The sequence below is a fragment of the Antedon bifida genome, chromosome 6 (assembly GCF_963402885.1).
Source record: "Antedon bifida chromosome 6, ecAntBifi1.1, whole genome shotgun sequence".
Taxonomy (NCBI): domain Eukaryota; kingdom Metazoa; phylum Echinodermata; class Crinoidea; order Comatulida; family Antedonidae; genus Antedon; species Antedon bifida.
Window position 1 is genome coordinate 16,449,075 of NC_136231.1, and position 20,337 is coordinate 16,469,411.

At 32.4% G+C, this 20,337-nt stretch overlaps 1 protein-coding gene across 2 annotated transcripts in view; it reads left to right on the forward strand.

The window, feature by feature from the left end:
- Positions 1-120: 120 nt before the first annotated feature.
- LOC144844527 (synaptotagmin-15-like) overlaps positions 121-20,337 on the forward strand; it is a 28,453-nt gene continuing 8,236 nt past the window's right edge. The window contains exons 1-3 of one of the 2 annotated variants that reach the window (XM_078701473.1): positions 121-459; positions 18,686-18,779; positions 18,917-18,974. The gene's annotated coding sequence lies outside the window, so the exon portion shown is untranslated. The remainder of the gene's footprint in view (positions 460-18,685; positions 18,780-18,916; positions 18,975-20,337) is intronic. The other variant, XM_078701474.1, reaches the window with a different exon arrangement.

Here is a 20,337-nt window from a genome sequence, read left to right on the forward strand (position 1 = left end):
CATACCGGTACACTTGTCTTAACACGTAGTACTGATATATTGCCCTCTATGACCAAGAATAAAATAGAAATCAATTCTACAGATTCTATGAAATATAGATGCGGTAAACAGACTACTCAATTTAATAGCAAGGTTTGTAGGCCTATATTATGCAAGTTGTAATATTCCCAGTGGAAAAAAGAGGACAGAATTGCGTGCATTACGGTTAGACCTACTGTAGGTGTTAATACAATCGTACTGTATTCGTTGTAAGAGGCTTTTGACCGTGGCAAAGCTTTGTTCGATGAGAGATCTACGGTTTAAACATCCGTGTTTTTCAAGTAGATTTCTACCAGTAGATCAATGACTTAGTTCTTATCTTACTCTTTTCAACACACGAGTTTAGCTACTGTTGTTCCAAATGTGTACGGGCTATGACCCACAACTAAAGAAGGAGTATACCTACCATTAGATAAGTAAGTTACACATTTTATTATGTTCTTTTACGAATCATTTCAAGATTCAAGAAATGTTATTGGTCCACTTTAAAATGGAAATTTGATTTGCTTGGCATGATTAAGACAACAAAGCAAAATACATCTAATTGCAAATGGCAATGCTAACATTCTATTTAAATGTTAAAATACTGTTAAAAAAAACTATTAAAAGCGCCATAGGCTCTGTTATACCTTAATGCAGTGTTATTTAAAATATATATATATATAAAACATTCGATTGTGCTGTGACATATAAACCTAGGGTGATTTAAACGGCAAGCGTTTCATTTAGCTTTTCACAACAAAACGATCTATTGAGAAAACGAAGTTTAAAACAGTACGTAGACCTATATATTTCCTATGGAAGAATCAGTACATTTTCACAGAGTTATTATATTACAACTGAACATTCAATCGATGCTCTAAATAAATCCTCTTTTTATAAGTATTTGTTATAATTTTATTTTTATCTTGACTGTGTTATTTGGAGTACATGTAATGTACTGTATTGTTTTGATATGAGCATGGATAAAGTATTATAAGTCTATAGTTGGTTAGGTGAAAAATGACTGTCGGACTATAATTCGTTATCTTGTTATTCTACATCAGTACATACGGTACCGTACAATTCAATCCGATTCGATTATCAATGTATAACCTGTTGACTTAATTATATGTTTTTATTTCTGTAAGTACATTAGATTCGATGTGAATTTCCCGAGGCACGTTCTGCCATTGTTTAACACACTTGCTCTGTTGGCTACATTAAGACTTTTATTAGTTCATATTGTATATTGTGTCTGTAAAATATATGTAGGTCTATTACTCTGTTGGTCAATTTTAACCACACACTTTCCCAGTGTAACACAACATAATTTATATTTAGTACTAGCAAGATGTAATAACAGTCCAAAGAATTAAAAAAAAAATAACAATAACATTTTTACATAAAAAAGTTTTCAACCATGTATTAATCTTAAATCTCAAATAACAGAGACCAGTTTGCGATCAATGTTTTTGAAGTTGCGTTATAGGCCTACAATTACTACATTTCAGGACTAATAGGGGGGGGGGGGGGGGACTGGTCACCCAACCCACTTCTCTGGGTACGCACAAGATATCTATAGTGTGTAAATACAGCATGCTTAGATAACTGAATAAATTAATTTTACAAATAATCATATAACATAATTAATTGCTTTATAAATTGATATATAAATGCACATTCGTACTTGAATTATAAAAAACTGCACTCTCATTTATTATGAGATATGGTTCTGATGGAATAGAGATTGATTTTCTTTGTGTGAATAATTCATGATTTTTTGGGTCAATAAAATATACAATTCTTATTTTATGGATTAATTTTTTTCATCAAAATAATAATATTGAATTTTAAAAGCTCTTAAAAATATAATGATAAGCAAATAATTCACCAAGTATAACCAGAGAAGAGTAAAATTACGTAACAGTTTAGGCCCTAACAAGCATTACAAGTTGCTAAATGATTGTTGATTTGAATAATTGATAGATTAAATAACGAAAGGATGGACGAAATTGATGGATGTCTGGATAAATTAGATAAACTATTAGATGGAAAGAGCATGAACAGTTAGATGACGGAAAGGCGAATAAATGATACATGTTACTGCTGCTTGGTGATGGGTAGTGTTTTTGCTTGTATTTACTGGTCCCTGTGAGTGGGTGGATAGGTGGGATGACACTGATTGATAGGCTCATAACCTGTATCTAAAATCGATGTAGCAATTTTCGTTGCGATTACCGCGTCATAAATTCATAAACTTCCAACTTATTATCATGAAACATAATATTTGTTGTGCTACACGTGTCGAAAAGTCAGATCAACCCTAATTACCAAATGTGTAATGATAATGGATATAAAACGTGCACACAATCGTCTTCATACATTAGTGGTATGGTTAATTACTATAGATTATAGGCAAATCACTATCACTAATAGTTGTGACAACACCAGTTTATAGTTAATAACGTATCAGACAGTTGGCTTCGAAAATGTATACGGTTCGGTATTATAGTAGGCTAGTGATAGTACGATATTATCTTCTTCAGATGACGTTGTATTCTACAAACAACTTAAAAGAAATACCTTCCTTTGTTTTGTCAGAGAGTTTATAATATTATTTCTTTATTCAATTAATAGGCTATACCGCTTCCATCTTAAAAAACAAGGTCATATCATGGCTGCAATCGCGTGCTCAAGTTAGTGTTTACCGACCGACCAACCGACCGACATAGTGAGCTGTAGAGTCGCGTTGCACGCGACTAAAAAAACCGGCGCTTGGTGGGTTTGGCCGCGAAGTAAAACATAGAAGCGCCCGTGTACAATACAGGTTTGGATTCAATCGCGCAATTCAACACTACGCAAAGAAATGTATACAAAAAATACACATCATGCGAAATGAAACATTCAAATAGAAAGTACACTTTTACTTTAGATGTGTTGTGAAATCTTTTGCCATGGTCCAAACCTACTCAAATCTTTGAAATTGAAGAAAATATACACTATTTGATGCGAAATCAACAATTCAAATAGAAAGTAATAGAGAGTTATACAGTAATCCACCATTAGGCGGGTTTCTCCATGGTCCAAACCATTATTTTTTTCTAATGGGTTTGGAAGATACTTCCCCAAATCTGAGTTCGAATCTCCGTGACTGAATATCTTCTCATCAAATTATTAATACATTTTGTAAGTATGTACGGTATTATGGTACTGTATTACCAGGGATCTCACTCGTTCCCGGTATTACCATTTACAGAATGAATGTATCGAATCATCACACTCATAATGATTCTTCTCCATACTTTTTTTAAAAATCGTTAATTCGTGATTGCCAAATTATAGTATTAGCTGCATTGACAATCAATGACATCTTAACATTGTACATAAAAGAGGTTTTATTTAAAAAATGTTAAGAAAACGATGATGCCGCAAGGTTATTGCCATTATACTTATTGGATGGTGTTATAGCATTTTGTATGCGGAAAATGAGGTTTTAGTTTTTAATGTCTATTTAAAAATACCCTGGCTAAACAGAAAATAAATTAACAGAGAATATTCACATATTTTATAAGAAGAATACATTAAAACATTAAATCATAAAAGCCAACTTCAGAGCTTAAGGAACTTTAGACTTTGTTCTTATGACGTCATGTTAATTTATGGTGCGCATGCGTTTAGTTTGTTTTGGCAAATTTTGTCAAGTTGTTGCTCATTGTCGGACCCAATTTCGTCGCTTCTAGTATTAAAAAAAACAAAATCGACTTTAGTAGACGACGAGGACTACTAGGACTAGTTCTTTACAAATCAACAACTCCCAACTGAAGGGTAAAACCTGCAGGCATAAGTTTAATAATTATGGTATTCTAAGGTTTCAATAACAATAGCATTCTGATAATTACATGTTTGTTGCACTAATTGCGTTAGTGACGTGATTGTTGCTATTGAATTCATATTTGAAGATAATTTTGGAAATAATTCGTAATAATATTATACCCTTGAGTTTCAATTAATGTTGTATGTTTCCAAGACACCTAAAGTAGAAATAACTTATCCGGTCCTCAACTGTCTCTACATAGATTAGCATGTATAAAGTACATTAAGTATCGTTTACGCTCATTTTATATTCTCATTCATAATCCACTAAGTGTCATTGATTCTTTAACACACCTCTGTATCTATTCGAAACATTCAATTGGATGCGATTGAACTATAATTATATTTCATGGACAATATTCTCAAATATAAAAATAGTTTAGACTTGTGGAATCATTGTGTAAGTGTGTTTCTTCTGGCTAATCAAAAAAAATACCCCGGTTGCTTCGATTACATCATTTTGATACAAACGCCTCTCGGGATGTAAATCTTCTTTTTGGCATGTAGAGGGCTATCCCTGGCGTTTTTTCTGTATTTTGCTAGCTTTGTATGGTATAGAAATAAATCAAATCATCAACCGTCGGAAAAGGAATTTAATTGAAAACATATTATCACAGTAAACAAAAAATCTATGCTCTGTACGAAATTATTCAACAAGTATAGGACCTTGTTAGATTTAAATGAAGTACTATACAGTACAAAAGACAGACCACTTGAAAACAAATGGCTTTCAGAATCACAATTATCTTGCCGATTTAGTGGTTCCTGAATAACGCCCGAAACATATGTCATGTTATCTTGCAGTTTCGAATCATACTTTATACATAGCTTAATTAAATAGTTGGTAACCTTTTACTTGTTTTATCTTGCGGGAGTACACTCGATCATACGACAACAACTCAAGCTTAGGCTTAAGGAATTTCTAATTTCTGAATTTGATAATTAAATACAAATTACTATTTTTGTCGATCAATATTATCTCATTTGTTATTTTACAATCTTAATATTTTCGAAAAACAAATTCAATATACACACTTTTATTTAATTATTAAGAAGCGTGAAATTAGAAGTCAGCCGTTGGCTTCCTCGGGGTAGACTTCTCCATTATTAATAACGACTTTATCAGAAAAGCAATTGAGAGAATGAATCAATAAAATGAGAATGTTGATCATTATCATTTACAGTATCAGAATTGTATTTAAATGATATGTGGTTTTGATGGATTTAAATGTTCTATATTCTATTGTTTTGTTGTTGTCTTGTTCTCAAGTGGAAGAGAACTTGGTACATGATGATTAGGTATTCTTGTCTTCCAGTGGAAGAGAACTTGGTACTTGATGATTAGGTATTCTTGTCTTCCAGTGGAAGAGAACTTGGTACTTGATGATTAGGTATTCTTGTTTTCCAGTGGAAGAGAACTTGGTACTTGATGATTAGGTATTCTTGTCTTCCAGTGGAAGAAAACTTGGTACTTGATGATTAGGTATTCTTGTCTTCCAGTGGAAGAGAACTTGGTACTTGATGATTAGGTATTCTTGTCTTCCAGTGGAAGAGAACTTGGTACTTGATGATTAGGTATTCTTGTCTTCCAGTGAAAGAGAACTTGGTACTTGATGATTAGGTATTCTTGTCTTCCAGTGGAAGAGAACTTGGTACCTGATGATTAGGTATTCTTGTCTTCCAGTGGAAGAGAACTTGGTACTTGATGATTAAGTATTCTTGTCTTCCAGTGGAAGAGAACTTGGTACTTGATGATTAGGTATTCTTGTCTTCCAGTGGAAGAGAACTTGGTACTTGATGATTAGGTATTCTTGTCTTCCAGTGGAAGAGAACTTGGTACTTGATGATTAGGTATTCTTGTCTTCCAGTGAAAGAGAACTTGGTACTTGATGATTAGGTATTCTTGTCTTCCAGTGGAAGAGAACTTGGTACCTGATGATTAGGTATTCTTGTCTTCCAGTGGAAGAGAACTTAGTACTTGATGATTAAGTATTCTTGTCTTCCAGTGGAAGAGAACTTGGTACTTGATGATTAGGTATTCTTGTCTTCCAGTGGAAGAGAACTTGGTACTTGATGATTAGGTATTCTTGTCTTCCAGTGGAAGAGAACTTGGTACTTGATGATTAAGTATTCTTGTCTTCCAGTGGAAGAGAACTTGGTACTTGATGATTAGGTATTCTTGTCTTCCAGTGGAAGAGAACTTGGTACTTGATGATTAAGTATTCTTGTCTTCCAGTGGAAGAGAACTTGGTACTTGATGATTAGGTATTCTTGTCTTCCAGTGGAAGAGAACTTGGTACTTGATGATTAAGTATTCTTGTCTTCCAGTGGAAGAGAACTTGGTACTTGATGATTAGGTATTCTTGTCTTCCAGTGGAAGAGAACTTGGTACCTGATGATTAGGTATTCTTGTCTTCCAGTGGAAGAGAACTTGGTACTTGATAATTGGGTCTGTATGAAAATGAGCAACTCAATTACATGTAAACAATTTTTTTTTACAGCTGTACGTCGATCTGTATTATTAGGAAGATATTCATATTATTAAACGCATTTACTTGTATGTATGTGTATAACATTGCTTGTTTACGACTTCATTGCATTTAGAAGTTAAAGCAGTCCACCACGACACCTTTAGTTAATGACATCAGGGAATTATGATCAAACACACGTCATCTACAACACTTCTTATCTTAATTCATTATTGCAAATTAGACCGCCCTGGTTGAAACATATTCAGAAAATGCTTTAACTGATGAAGATTAATATAAAGGCATTTTCCACAATCCTGTTTTACCTTGATACACCGTGCTGCATGCAGACTAGGCCTATTTTGATAACATCAGTAATGACAAAATAAGACATGATTATCATTATCATAGGCCGGCCTACTTATTTTTGAACAAGTATGGCCGTTACCTCGCCCACAAGACAAGATATACTGTAGGTGTGGACACCGAGAGAAAAGAAACACATTTAACCAATCCCAATGTTAAATATCTATACCATTAAATTTGAAAAGTTGATGCATAAAAGGAGTACTGTAGCCTAATTGAAAGTTTGTAGTTCGATTGGGCCAAAATGAAATAGACCTTGAGGTAAGTTTACGGCTCGTCATTTAAAAAGTTTTAGCTCTAAATGCGAGTAAAGTCCTTAATACAGCCCTACTAATACGAAACACTTTATTTTGTATATTGCATCATGAATTATTCTTAAACAATAAATAAATGACTACTGATGTTAAATGCTTATAGCGTTTTATTTATGACGAGTTTTTAGACATTAAAAGGTCATCATAAATGTTATCGTATGCAGTATATTATGCCATTATACATTTTTTTTCATTTTCAATGTTAATGCATTCGCCGGTTTCAGCCTCTGTTATTATTAGCGAGAAAGAGACACATTTTGAATTTTATACAGAAATCTGCGTATATACTCCGTATTATCGGGACTGCATTGTCGATTGCTCGGTCTGACAAAAATAGATGGCTGTATTAAAGGTATCTATACTCATGGTCCTCAAGCTAAACTAGAAACTGAAGAAATTCGGATTAAGTCCTCCACAGACCCACGGCAGCCAGCAGTGAAGCTAACCGGCGGTCGATCCCTACTCTTTAGGAATAGTGTACCAAGTTCTTTAACGTGCATTATGTACACGGGATCAACGGCTTTACATCCCATCCAAAGGACAAGGCGATGAGAGTTAAGCCTCTTGCCTAATGATACAGCTAGTATGGTACAGATAGGCTCGAACCCATGCCTATCGCATGCTGTGCAATATTATCATTACACCATTCTCCGTCTAACGTCCATTTGTTGTTTGATGCTCTTGTAAAAAGTATTGTTATAATACTTTATACAGTAGGCCTACTCTATTAGCTTACAATTATTTTTTGTAATATTAAATATTCATCTGTATAAATTCCATTAATAATGGCCAAACTATAATTTTTTTCTATTAATATTAAGCTGTAATTATGAATATCACATTTAATTTGCTACATCAAGCACAAAATGACTGTCATAAGCGATTTCATTGATCTCCACGCTAATGCACTGTCAAAGCGTCCATGCAAATCAGATTGATAAAGTATAAACAAATATTTTCCTCATACAGTACTTAAAAATGAGCATTGGTATTTGTTACCGTGACGTTCCATAATCGGAATATTCCATTTATCACGAATCACTATTTTGTTGATTACGGATATATTATCTACGTCACAATAACCTTGTTGTGGACCAATTATAAACAATCTCGTTTTATGTTTAGTTAAATATTACGATACCACCTTGGATAGGAACTATCTCCCGGATTTATTCTATAGGACCGGACGGTAGGTGTGTTCAGTATTCTAAATGTTTTTAAGTTATTTTTTCTCCTTAACTTGCACTAATATACTGTATGCAATACCATGGACCATAATTGCTTGGATGTACTATGGTACTTAGAGTAGTACATAAACCTATGGTATTCCTTGTCGATAAACAGCAGCAAGCAACACATCTAATATACGAAATGGACGTTGGAATGATGATAGTGAAAATATTAATCAAACTGTTGATATGTTCATTTTTTGCCGTCTACAAGGACATACTTTAATCCGTCTATATTAAAACTTATGGATTAAAGCCTTTATCTTTCTAATTGATTGCTGTGGTGTAATTCTATAAAGAAATGTGTTTTTGTTATGGTCGTACGTAGATCTAACGCATAAAACTATTTGTACAACCGAAAAAGAACAATAGTTATAATGGCAATGTATTGATTTGTCGGTGTCAATTTAATTCGAATATTTCTGCATGTAATGAATATAGGCCTAGTACTACATATATATAATATATAGGCTATATTTTACTAAGACTGTTGTTCGAAAATCCAATTTAAGTGGGCGCGGTGAGGTCAAGTTGATAAGCATCTACTCTTGTGAACCCACTTTGCGTCGTTGAAAATACTCATAACCTACATTATGTTAAATTTACTAAGTTTAATTTTAATCAACTGTGCTATTATAGAACGATCTCATAGGACCTATTGATGAAAATAACGCTTGAAAATTAAGTTCGATTAATATCAGTAAATAACTATCAATCAACCTGCTTCTCTGAATACAGTCAATATCAAATTTCAAATTGATATCGTAATTGAGCAATTAAAGTTTGTGTATATTTTGCTGTAAACTATCTCTCGTTGTATGACCAGAATTATTGAATTATTATTCATTTATTTAAGTCAACCTAGCTTCCCTTATGATTTACCAACAGACCAAAGGTCGAATCATGATCGATAACAATTCGATTGGCGGTCAATCAAACTTGCGATCACAAAATAGGAATTAAGAATATATTAGTAGGCCTACTTGTCAATGCAATTCATGTCATAATTATTATCAAGCACTGGGTGTAAGTCAAGTGTTAAATGGAGGAGCTATATATAGGCAGACATTAACATGTAATCGTTCCAATAATTATAGATATAAACAAATAATAAAACAATTAAACTATAACCTCGTTCCCGGAAGTCCAAATTCCTTTATGGAATAGAAACTGAATACATAGGATAAACAGATATTTTGTATAATATACAAACAGATACAAATATTGCAAAAAGCTGAATCACCCACTAATGTAACATTAACCACGTAACAAACTTTTTAAACACCTAACGAACAAAAATTAACCACCAACGTAACAGACGGTAAAACATGTTAAGGAATCTTATGCTTTTAAAACTGTTTGTTTATATTTTTTGTTTCGAAAATTGAAGATTAAGGACTTCAGTTCATTCATGTTTGTCTGTTTATTCGCCAACTCTCTATTTTAACTGGTGGTTAATTTAACTCAATAAAACCGTTAAACTTAACTAAATATTTCCAGGGAAAAGTGAATCGTTTTTCAATGTTTTAAATCGGGTCGTATCAGCTTCAAATGTAAATTTCAATCTTCTACTTCTACGTCTATTTTCATATTTTGAATCATCTATTAAGTCTACAACCGTAAGAAATTATAACACATTATTTTCCGTATACAAAGTTGGAGATAATAACCTTTTTCATGAAAGTCATTCCATTTCCATGCTAATATCTGTCTGTTCAACAATACTCTAAATTCCAAAGGTTTCAATTACATGGTTTCGTCATTGCTGGCATAAACGTTTATAGGCTTTGTTTTCTAAGAAAAAAACAGGCTGACGGCAACAATGACGAAATTCAACTTTATTCTCAAGTTCAGCGTTCATGTGAAAGATTTAATACCATTTGACAAACTATCGTGAACATTTTCTAATGTTGTTAGTGATACTTTATTTCTTCATTGTTGTGAGGGCCTAAGTTCCACAATCAACATATTGATTAATACGAAACTGGTTAAATGTTTTCACGTTAGTGGTTAATGTTTGTTACATATTAGTTGTGGATTGTTACGTTAGTGGCATAAAAGAAATCACGGAAGGCAAACTAACTTGACATCGCCCACACAAACATGATATTCAACTGATTTTGAACACGCGCGTTTAATAACTGGCAAAATAATAATTGATCATTATTATACACATACCGATGAAGTGCACGTATCTTTTTGAAATGAAAGAATTTACCCGCATGCATTTTGCCTTCCATTTCTATATCATCTTTTCCGTACGATTGGGGCCATAATTAATTACTTAGAATCAGAAATAGTAAAGACACGGTCATTCCAACACCAGAGCTCCTATTTATGTCACACAGTGTTATATCAACAGCAAACACGTTTTATTTTTACTATGTTTGATATGGACATGCGACGGATTGATTATGAGTCATGACTCTTCTATTTTACGAGGCGGCCCCAGCATTTCAACGAATAAAAATATTGTCCCCATTCAGAATACAGTATACAAAACCTCATTATTTTTTAATGTCGCGTTGTACAATTCTTAAAATGTTTACAAAAAGCTGCACAAATAAAGTAGAACCATTTTAGCATGAAAAATAAGTGGGGTTATTGTCAATGATTTTGCCAAGCTTTGTCTATTAAAATAGACAATACAAACTTTATACCCGGAGCTAAATACCCTTTCAATTCAGTTTCCATTTATAAATGCTGATATACTTCTTTGAAAACATATTGTACCAAATATCAAAATATCAAATATCAAATATTACTATTCCATGAATGAATAGGCCTGTGATACTACAATGTGTTATTGTACGGTGTATTTGGCAACAATTCATTTATAATATACAAATGAAAAGGTATTGAAAATATCAACAACAAATACAACAACAACCATTCGAGGAAAAAACAATAAAGTATACAATAACTAATATCATCACGTCATTTTACTGTTTATTCCCGAGAAAACCACCATATTTTAGTATCTCGAATTCTTCAAATATAATTATTAAACAGGTTTTGTATTTATGATAACATGTCCCTATCACAGTCATACTAAATTGAGCGATACTTGGACCAAAACCGATTAGAAAAGGAAATATGTTTGGCTTAAATCGGTCCCTTGGTTTAAGATGGCAAAAATCAACGATAACGATGTGTGTCGGGGGACATACTATAACATTTAAGTTCATGTATACGTCATTAACATTATGCATATTGTATTTTAAGCTCTGTCTAACTAGTTTGAAAATGATGTGCCCAAATAGGATAGTGTTATGCCCAAATATGAGTGATATGACATCATCATGTCCATAATGGGCCCATCAATAGTTGTCACATACAGTTTGATAGTGTAGATAGAGCTATCGTGTCTGCAGTTATTTCAAAAGAATGTAACGTCGACAAAAGAAAATCAACTCTCATTCATATCTATCAGAAAAGACAAATAGCATATCGCATACAATGACATTATTAAATAAGACCCAACTCACAATATGATAATTCTTCTCATCAGAAAAATGCATGAAAAATGTGGCGGAGACATTAACGCTTTTCAATATTTTATCAAATTGTCCAGACTTAGCTAGTGTCTACGGTGCTAATAATATAAACAGATACCGAATAGTAAACACGTTTAGGCCTCTTGTTGCTTAGTCTTAGGTCTTAGGTAATAAATCGCACTATATAACTCGGGATCTAATATCTAAAGTAACTGAACACAGCTTTTTAATTAGCCGATTATCGATATTGTATCTATATTGTACAGTAGGCAAATTCAGAATAATGACTTTTACATCGTAGGCCATAAGTCTCTAACCTTATTACCATAATCCCATAATTACAAAATTTGCCTATGATAGGCCTACTGGACACAGTATTTATGTGCGATACGCTTACAGAGAATCGGATGACTGAGGTTGCCTGGAACTTAAGTAAATATCTATTTCAGAATCTCTGATGCGTCCTTGCGTTCATTTTGATGTTTTCAAGCAGGTTGAATTAAGTATTATGTAAATAAATCATAAAATATATCATTAATCATCAATTTCATTCAATACTGTCAGGGCAATGTTCATAATGTATATTATTGTCATTGTGAACTTCAATAGTTAAAGATGTATTGTCCCTTTGTCAAATTCCAAAAAAATAAAAAATAAAAGATTTCGAAAAAAAGTGGGTCATTTTGAAGTATCATAATAGTTATTAACTTTCACCAAAAATTAGTCGAAAAAAAAATCATTTTACTGAAATACAGACGTTTTTTGGTTCAAAAAATAACTTTGACTTCCAGTCAAAGTTTTCGATCAAAACATATCTCATAATGCAACGCGCTTATTTGGTTACTCTGTATGCATAATCATAAAACTTCCTCGCGATCTGTGTGAAAACACATTCTCAAACGTGACGAGTTGTAAACAATCCTAATTAGCATCATGTATAATGTATAATCATGGTTTGAAATCTTTGTTTACTTTCGCTCGCGACGATTTTTCAGACTAAATGTAATCAAATTAATTTAGCTGTTAATTACGTAAAATTGTTGTTTTTGGCTCGAATTTTCGACTTAAAGTGAATAACTTTAATATTACTTTGATATGGCCAATTTAAATTTAGAATATTCTGACCTTCATTTTTTTGTGTTTCAAGGGACAATACATCTTTAAGTAATATTTTGTTATTATTCATTTAATTAAAACATGGCCAGTATGTGATAAAAAGTTACTTTGAAATGTGTAATCGCGATACGAAACGATAACAATTTATTGTCACACGGCAAGCACAGCATGAGTGAGTTAGGAAAAAGAATATTAAATAATATTAAATTATATCAGGCAATTGTATAGTTGCTTTGGTAGCGTTTACAATAATGCAATGGCTAAAAGGACATTTTTTTTACAGTAAATAAATCTCACAATGCAAACACATTTAATAATGTAATATGCAGTATTGTAGTATTTATTGAAGGGAAGCACTGTTTCAATGATTTATAATTGAACTCCAAAAATCGCATCTCAAAAAGCGAGCAACAATTTTGAGGGACTATTGAATATGGCTGCACATAGATCATCTACCGTCTGTCAATCAAATACGCCAGATTTAAATTTCGCTTATTCTAGGCCTTGTATTCTGATTTATGTGGTTTTCATCACATTTTCAATTATTGGTTTGCATAACTTATAATTATGGCAGCCATTTTGAAAAGGTCGTTACCCCTGCCTGTTTGCGTCACTTCACTTTCTGTGTATATAACACCTGTATGATCCATTTGAGTTCAGATTCGCAGAGTAAAAAACAAGCTTTAAAGTCAATACCATTGTGTCACATGTATAGTTTATATATGCAAATGTGTATTAACATTATCTAAGTGAAATCATAATCGATCTTATAAAATTAATGAATTAAGGATGATAACTAACATAATTACAGGACAATATATGACATTATAGAAAACGAGACGTAGCCTAACCCTAGTAACGGTCTTACTGACACCCATCAGTGTTAATCTTCTTACAGTACGGTACCTATAATTACAATGATTAAGATAACGGTAGGCCTACGTGTGTATTATCTCATTATAAACATGACAACTAAATATTTCTTTCCGGATGTGGGGTGGAGAAGAAATGGACTCTGTACACCCTTGATCACGAGTATCGAGAATGATGACATTAAACACTGTGCAGTATATCGCGTCTTCTGACAGAAACATTTATCCCTTTGGATACTGTATCGTTTCTCCTGATACTGTCCGTAGATCTTGATTCGAACCCCACTTTCATAGCGCTCGAGAGATTAGGGTTATGTTAAGTTAATATATAGGAGTTAAGGGCTATGGTATGGGTCTGTTGCTAAAGACACGGTACTGCAGGATGTTTATTGACACGTTACATTACGAGAATCGGCTAATGTAAGCATATAAGTGCAGAAATCATATAGACTAGAATCAGTTTTATCAAATAGAAGAATGCCAAAACCATGTGCTATTTTGAATAAGAAATATTTGTAGGTCTATATTTTCTACAATTAAATTGCATTCTCATTACAATAAATGCTATTTTTATACTTGTATCATCCTTCAGTGTGAAATATACGGTTAAAAAGATTCATAAACTGAAATCGCATCTTTTTTTCTAAAATGCAATTTTCTTATTATCCCTTGAGAGCAACTACTTCACTAAGATGAGTGTGAGTGCGCATAATCTACATACAACAAAATCTATTTCTGAAAATTAACTTAAAAGGTTATCGTCTATTATTTATATAACACACGTTAACTATACAGTAAAATTATATTAACCTATATACGTGCTCTCATCCAGTATGCACTTGCAGACAATTAAAAGTGTACAAATTCATTTGAAAAGATTATATTACCAATTATTTTTGCAAGTATTGATAATAATATTAAACTTAGTCGGTAGACATCTTAAGACTTTCTGAGGGTCCCTAATGATCAGAAATTGCTGGATGGATCACCCTCATTAAATATGGTCAAAAAAAGACCTTGGGTGGTGAAATAAGGTAATAAATACAATAATATATAAAGTAATAGTGAGTTGACCAATCACAAGCGATAGTTTGAATAATCCATTGCGTCATGATTGGTCAAATTGCGTTGCGTCCGAGTGGGAGCCAAGCTTCTTGATAATATTTCATTCAAAAGAATAACAAATTCATGAAAATGAGTTAAAAATGCTAGTATAATAAGTTTCAGCCGAATCTCGTACGTTTATTATCAATCTGAAACCTTGGCAAAATGTACAGTTTTTCTAAAATATAATATTCAAACTTTGAGACAAAATAGGCCTAATAATAATTCATTTATTTCCTCCAAAAACATACAGTTACAATAAATAAACAAGATAACAGGACTAGGGCAGACAAGTTTTTACCTATTACCTTCAATTAAAACAAAACTAATACCTATTTGTACAATCACATCAGTAACATCTAAAAAGCAAACGATATTCTTGTGGGGTGATTTACAGAACAATGAACTTAGTAATAACGCAAGCATACTTCGTATCTAGTACTTAGTAGAAGATAAACGAATAGGTTCATAGTTGCAGAATCGTGTTTGAACGATCGACTATAATACAGCCGTAGTCCAATAAAACGACTTTACAACCATGATAATAAAAAATGAGACTAAGCGTACTACATTTGTCGTGTCTGCGACTACAAATTTGGTCGTTGTTCGACGATTTGCAATCTTGTTTGCAAACGTGTATCAAAAAAAAACTTTGATATTTCATTGTAGTACTTAAGCACAAGTAGGTATAAGTCATATTATTATTCTACTGCGTCGAGCTTGCTCGGATTCTTTTGACTACTTCTTTCCAGTCGTCTCTGTTCATCATTGCTCCTGGTAGCTCTTCAATTTTATGGCCGGAGTCTGCAACTAATTGGTCAATGAATGATTTTGGGGGCCTGCCTGGTCTTCTTGCCCCATGTGATGGCATCCAGAGCATAAATTGCTCTAATTTTCGAAATAGATTATTGAAAATGTCACTCGATTCTCGTACAGTAGGCCTATTATGTCTAGAGACAACAAACGGCATGCTTTCTTGTATTTAGACTACAAACTTGTTCGTACTACACCATCATACTTTTTAAAATACTTTACGTCAACGATAATCACCCGTGAGTGTTTTGGCTTATTGAATAATACTGCAAAAATTTAACATTACTAGTATCATGCATTAACAAAATATATAATACGACTTGCTTATATGATAATTGTTTTCCTCAAAGACGAATCATGATCAACAAAATGTCAACAATTAAAAAAATAAACTTATAATATCCTTTTAGACCGATGCTGTTGCAACGTTGTTTATATTATTATGTTTAACATTTCTATAATAGTGGATATAAATTCTTTAGCCTGTTCAAATATTACAAGCAGGTGTTTTGATCGTCATTTTATCTGTCATCTAAACAACCAATTGTTGTACTTCAGGAATATAAATGTTTTGTATTGACTGCCCCAATCGATAGTCGGAAATTGAAAATGGAAACCATCTAAGAAACGATCTGCTCTTCTATATACTTCTTCGCTGGCGAAGCTAGAATATTTGTTGTCGATCCGTATTGGACAGAGCATTTTATTGTATATAACACTCGATTGGAATTGATTGAAGAAAAATTGACGGAGGTATTTCACAAAAAGGAAATGTACGTTTGAGGATTAATAGTGTACTATAGTATATTAATCCTATAAGTATTGGAACATCGCGTCAAATCGAAGTGTTTGTTACAGACGCGAAGTAAATTAAATTAAATAGACTTAGCTCAACGTAACACTGTGTGCAAAACGTTGTAATTACGCCCACAGCAGTGAATAAACGGAAATATAATCCAGAAAATGGAAATTAAAATTGATAAAAATATACAAGATTTTGATCGGCGAAATATACAAACTGTACTAAATTATATTTTAATATGTAACCATTCGTATTCAATATAAAAGTTTAAAAATATTTTGCCATGCTTGATAGAAATAATTTCATTATCTGTCGCAACCATTGGTTTTCATTGTTTGATATCTTTATTACGAATATGTTAATCACCTATCTATTCTATTCTTTTCATTGTTGATCATTATCAACACATTATTTATGACATCTCTATAATTTGTTCAGCCTATCAAATAACAAATTCGGTATTATAGCATCATATAAATATCACATGTGGCGCCTGTAACATGTATGCTTTAAGTCATCAGGAGTCACATGTGACACATAGTATTACAGTCTAAGAACTACTAGAGATGACATTCTTCTGCAATTCCTGTCTGCCAAATGATGTAAATGCACAGAATCCTCTATAAACGGCAAAATTGCTGTCAGGTAACATGGAAAATTATAATCAAACGGAGCCTGTAGAAAAATATTTGGCAGCAGATTTGTATTTCCAGGAAAGACTCTTCTCTGGTATTTCTTATTAGAAAGTTGCCTATGATAGATAATGTCAGGTGCAGATACAGTACAAAGAATCGGATGGGTTATGTTCATAATTCTTTCAAAAATATTTTTGTTTTCTTTCATTATAATCATTAATACCATAAACATTCTAACGCTCTGTCGACACTATCAAACTTTATGTGACAAAAAAAGTGTGATGTTCCCAAATATGGTAGTGATATGCCCAAATATGGTAGTGATATGACATCATCATGTCCATATATGGGCACATCACATTTTTTTGTCACATAGTTTGATAGTGTAGACATAACGTTAGTAACAGCATCATTGTATCGTCAAGATCACTTTATCATCATAATTTAATTAATGTAACAACAGCAAGACAGAAAGCAAAATGTTATACATTGATTTGTTCAAAGATGAAATACGAACAAAACCGATATCCAATTTTATTTAGTACGATTCAAAACCAAGAAAGCGTGTTATTTAGTAATTAATTTTATGCTTCGTATGGTTGACACATTCTTCAAGATGAGTAAAATTCTAGGCAACCCCGCGAGGTTTAATACGTTATACTTAAGATCACAATACGTAAACAGCCTAATGTTATACTATCAGTAAGCTAGCATTTTTTTTTTCAATTCAATCATCCTCGTCCGTGGAATGGGTTACCTTTACACATTCGTTCAAGCAAGTCTACTGATGTTTTCAAGAGTGCGCTTAAGACACATCTGCTGTCGGCTGCTTTTGGCAATTTGTAAGATTTAATTTGTTTAGCTAGATACCCACATCACTGAGAACACCTGTGAGTTATGTACTTGCTGGTCTATGCACCTTAAATTGCTGGTAAACGGAAGCAGTGATGTGGGTTCGATTTGGTCTTGTTTTTTATTCGTTTTTTTGTCAAATTTATCAATAGTATTTAGGTTTAAGGTTAATATGTTTCATGGTTTTCACAAGCGCCTTGAGCACTTTAGTGGATATGTGCGCTGTATAAATCATATTATTATTATTATTATTATCATCTTTATTGCAACATGTGAAAACATTTAAAGTTCATCCTTAATTTCAACATAAAAATAACAATTCAGAATATTAAAAAACCCCGATATATTTGCAGATCTGTAAGGTGTATTCGAAAGAGAATAACATTATTATTATATTTTAAATGAACGTATATATATATATTGAAATAGTGTATCATGTAAGGTTTTAAAACAAACATAAATGGGACTGTGTATTATTAGGCCTAGATATATGATTATTACTCCATAATGGTATCGAACACCTAACCAAAAGTACAATAGGCTTATTCTGGAAAAATGTTGCATCAGAGGTACTGTAGATGCACACACATCGAGGGAGAAACTTATATTTAAGATATGATGAATATCTACAAATGAAAACTGGCATAAACGAGAGAAGCTTATCAGTTTAACTCTGTACTAAACTAATTAGGCCTAATGTTTATGTATTTTTGTTTATTACAGCGAAGTATTTATCCAGCATCTTTCAAAGAATAGAAATGAGAGGAACTGTAAGTCTCGATTTGTGTTAATTGATAAAGAGGGCAACATCAATCAGGTTTGTAGTTGATAAATATATTTTTACTATTTTTTCTTAGAAAAGATATAATGTTCTGTTCTTGGCAACATAGTTTGCTGTGACCCTTTCGTGGTGAGATCCAACATTATTTAACAAAAAATGTTTTTCTTTTTCAGATTTTCTAATGTGAGATGCTAACTGTTTAGGGAGTAGTAGTAGAATTAATGAACAGAGGTAAGACGGTGTCTAGTTTTAACTTTACTTTAGCCTTAAAAGCGATATCACCATAACCGACAATTTAAGTTACATTCATAATAATATGTAATAAGGAATATTAGAATCATGTATCATAGAAAACCTATTCAACTTTTATTATGGCATTTAAAAGAAAGTATTTTTTCAATAAGAGAGAGATCTTCTTGAAATAAAATTCTGTCATTATTATCAATGCACAATACCTATTATGTTCATAAATAATGCTTTCTATTTATATAAATCCTAAGAACATTTATGAAATAATAATGATAATGCGGCAAACAGCGTCTGTATTGATTGAGCTGAGAAAATAACCATAAAAAGCTTAGAATAAAAACGATATAAAAAGTAAACTGTCATAGACCAACAACTATATTTCACATTATAAAAATGATTTTAAAAGAGAGAATAATGATTAGTATGACACAATTCTACAAAGTGAAGTGCGCTTAATGTCGGATTAACTTCACAGGCTGACGTACGTACATGAGAAATGATCGAGGACGCGTCTTGTGATATAGTACAGTGAAGGTTGAGCACAATATACATTATTTATAATGTTATTTTTTTGTAATTAAAATCAATTCATATTTAATGTGCCTCCCAGCTTCTAACTGTAACTGCTTCGAATGTAAAGCACTGTGTACACTATCAAACTAGTTTGACAAAGAAAGTGTGATGTGCCTAAATATGGTAGTGATATGACGTCACATTTTTTGTCACATGAAGTTTTATAATGTAGACAGAGCTTAGACCCCCTTAAAGAAAAGAATATCTCGATCAAAACTTACACACAAAAGCCTATTCATTTTCTGATAAAAGGCGTAAGCGTCCTCTCTATTTTCTATTTATTAATCAAAGAATAATTATAACTTGGAATAATATTATAATATTGTGTATATTATGAATACTGTTGATTTAACATTCACATTTGTTCCGTTTCACGGAACGGAAGACGGTGCCGTGTTGTCATCATAAATAATGGAAAATCGGCGGCACCATCTTCCATTCCCTGAAACGAAACAATTGGAATGTAGCGTAAACAGGAAAGAGTAATTGATTAACACATTAATACAAATCTAAATGTTAATCGGACCATCGATTTCTAATAATGAAAAGGGTGTTTCCTCAGATTTGAACTACTAACATGATATTAACACAGTCAACAAATAATCGTATACTACTGTAAATTTAAACTAGGAGGTGTTTTTACATGTAAATTTACGGCGTATATTCACTATGTGGAACATATTATGTTTGATGTTTATCACTTTCGATGGTAAACGTCGTCTTCTATTTGCGTCAGTAACATGAATTGATTAACTAATTAATTTCTCTACGA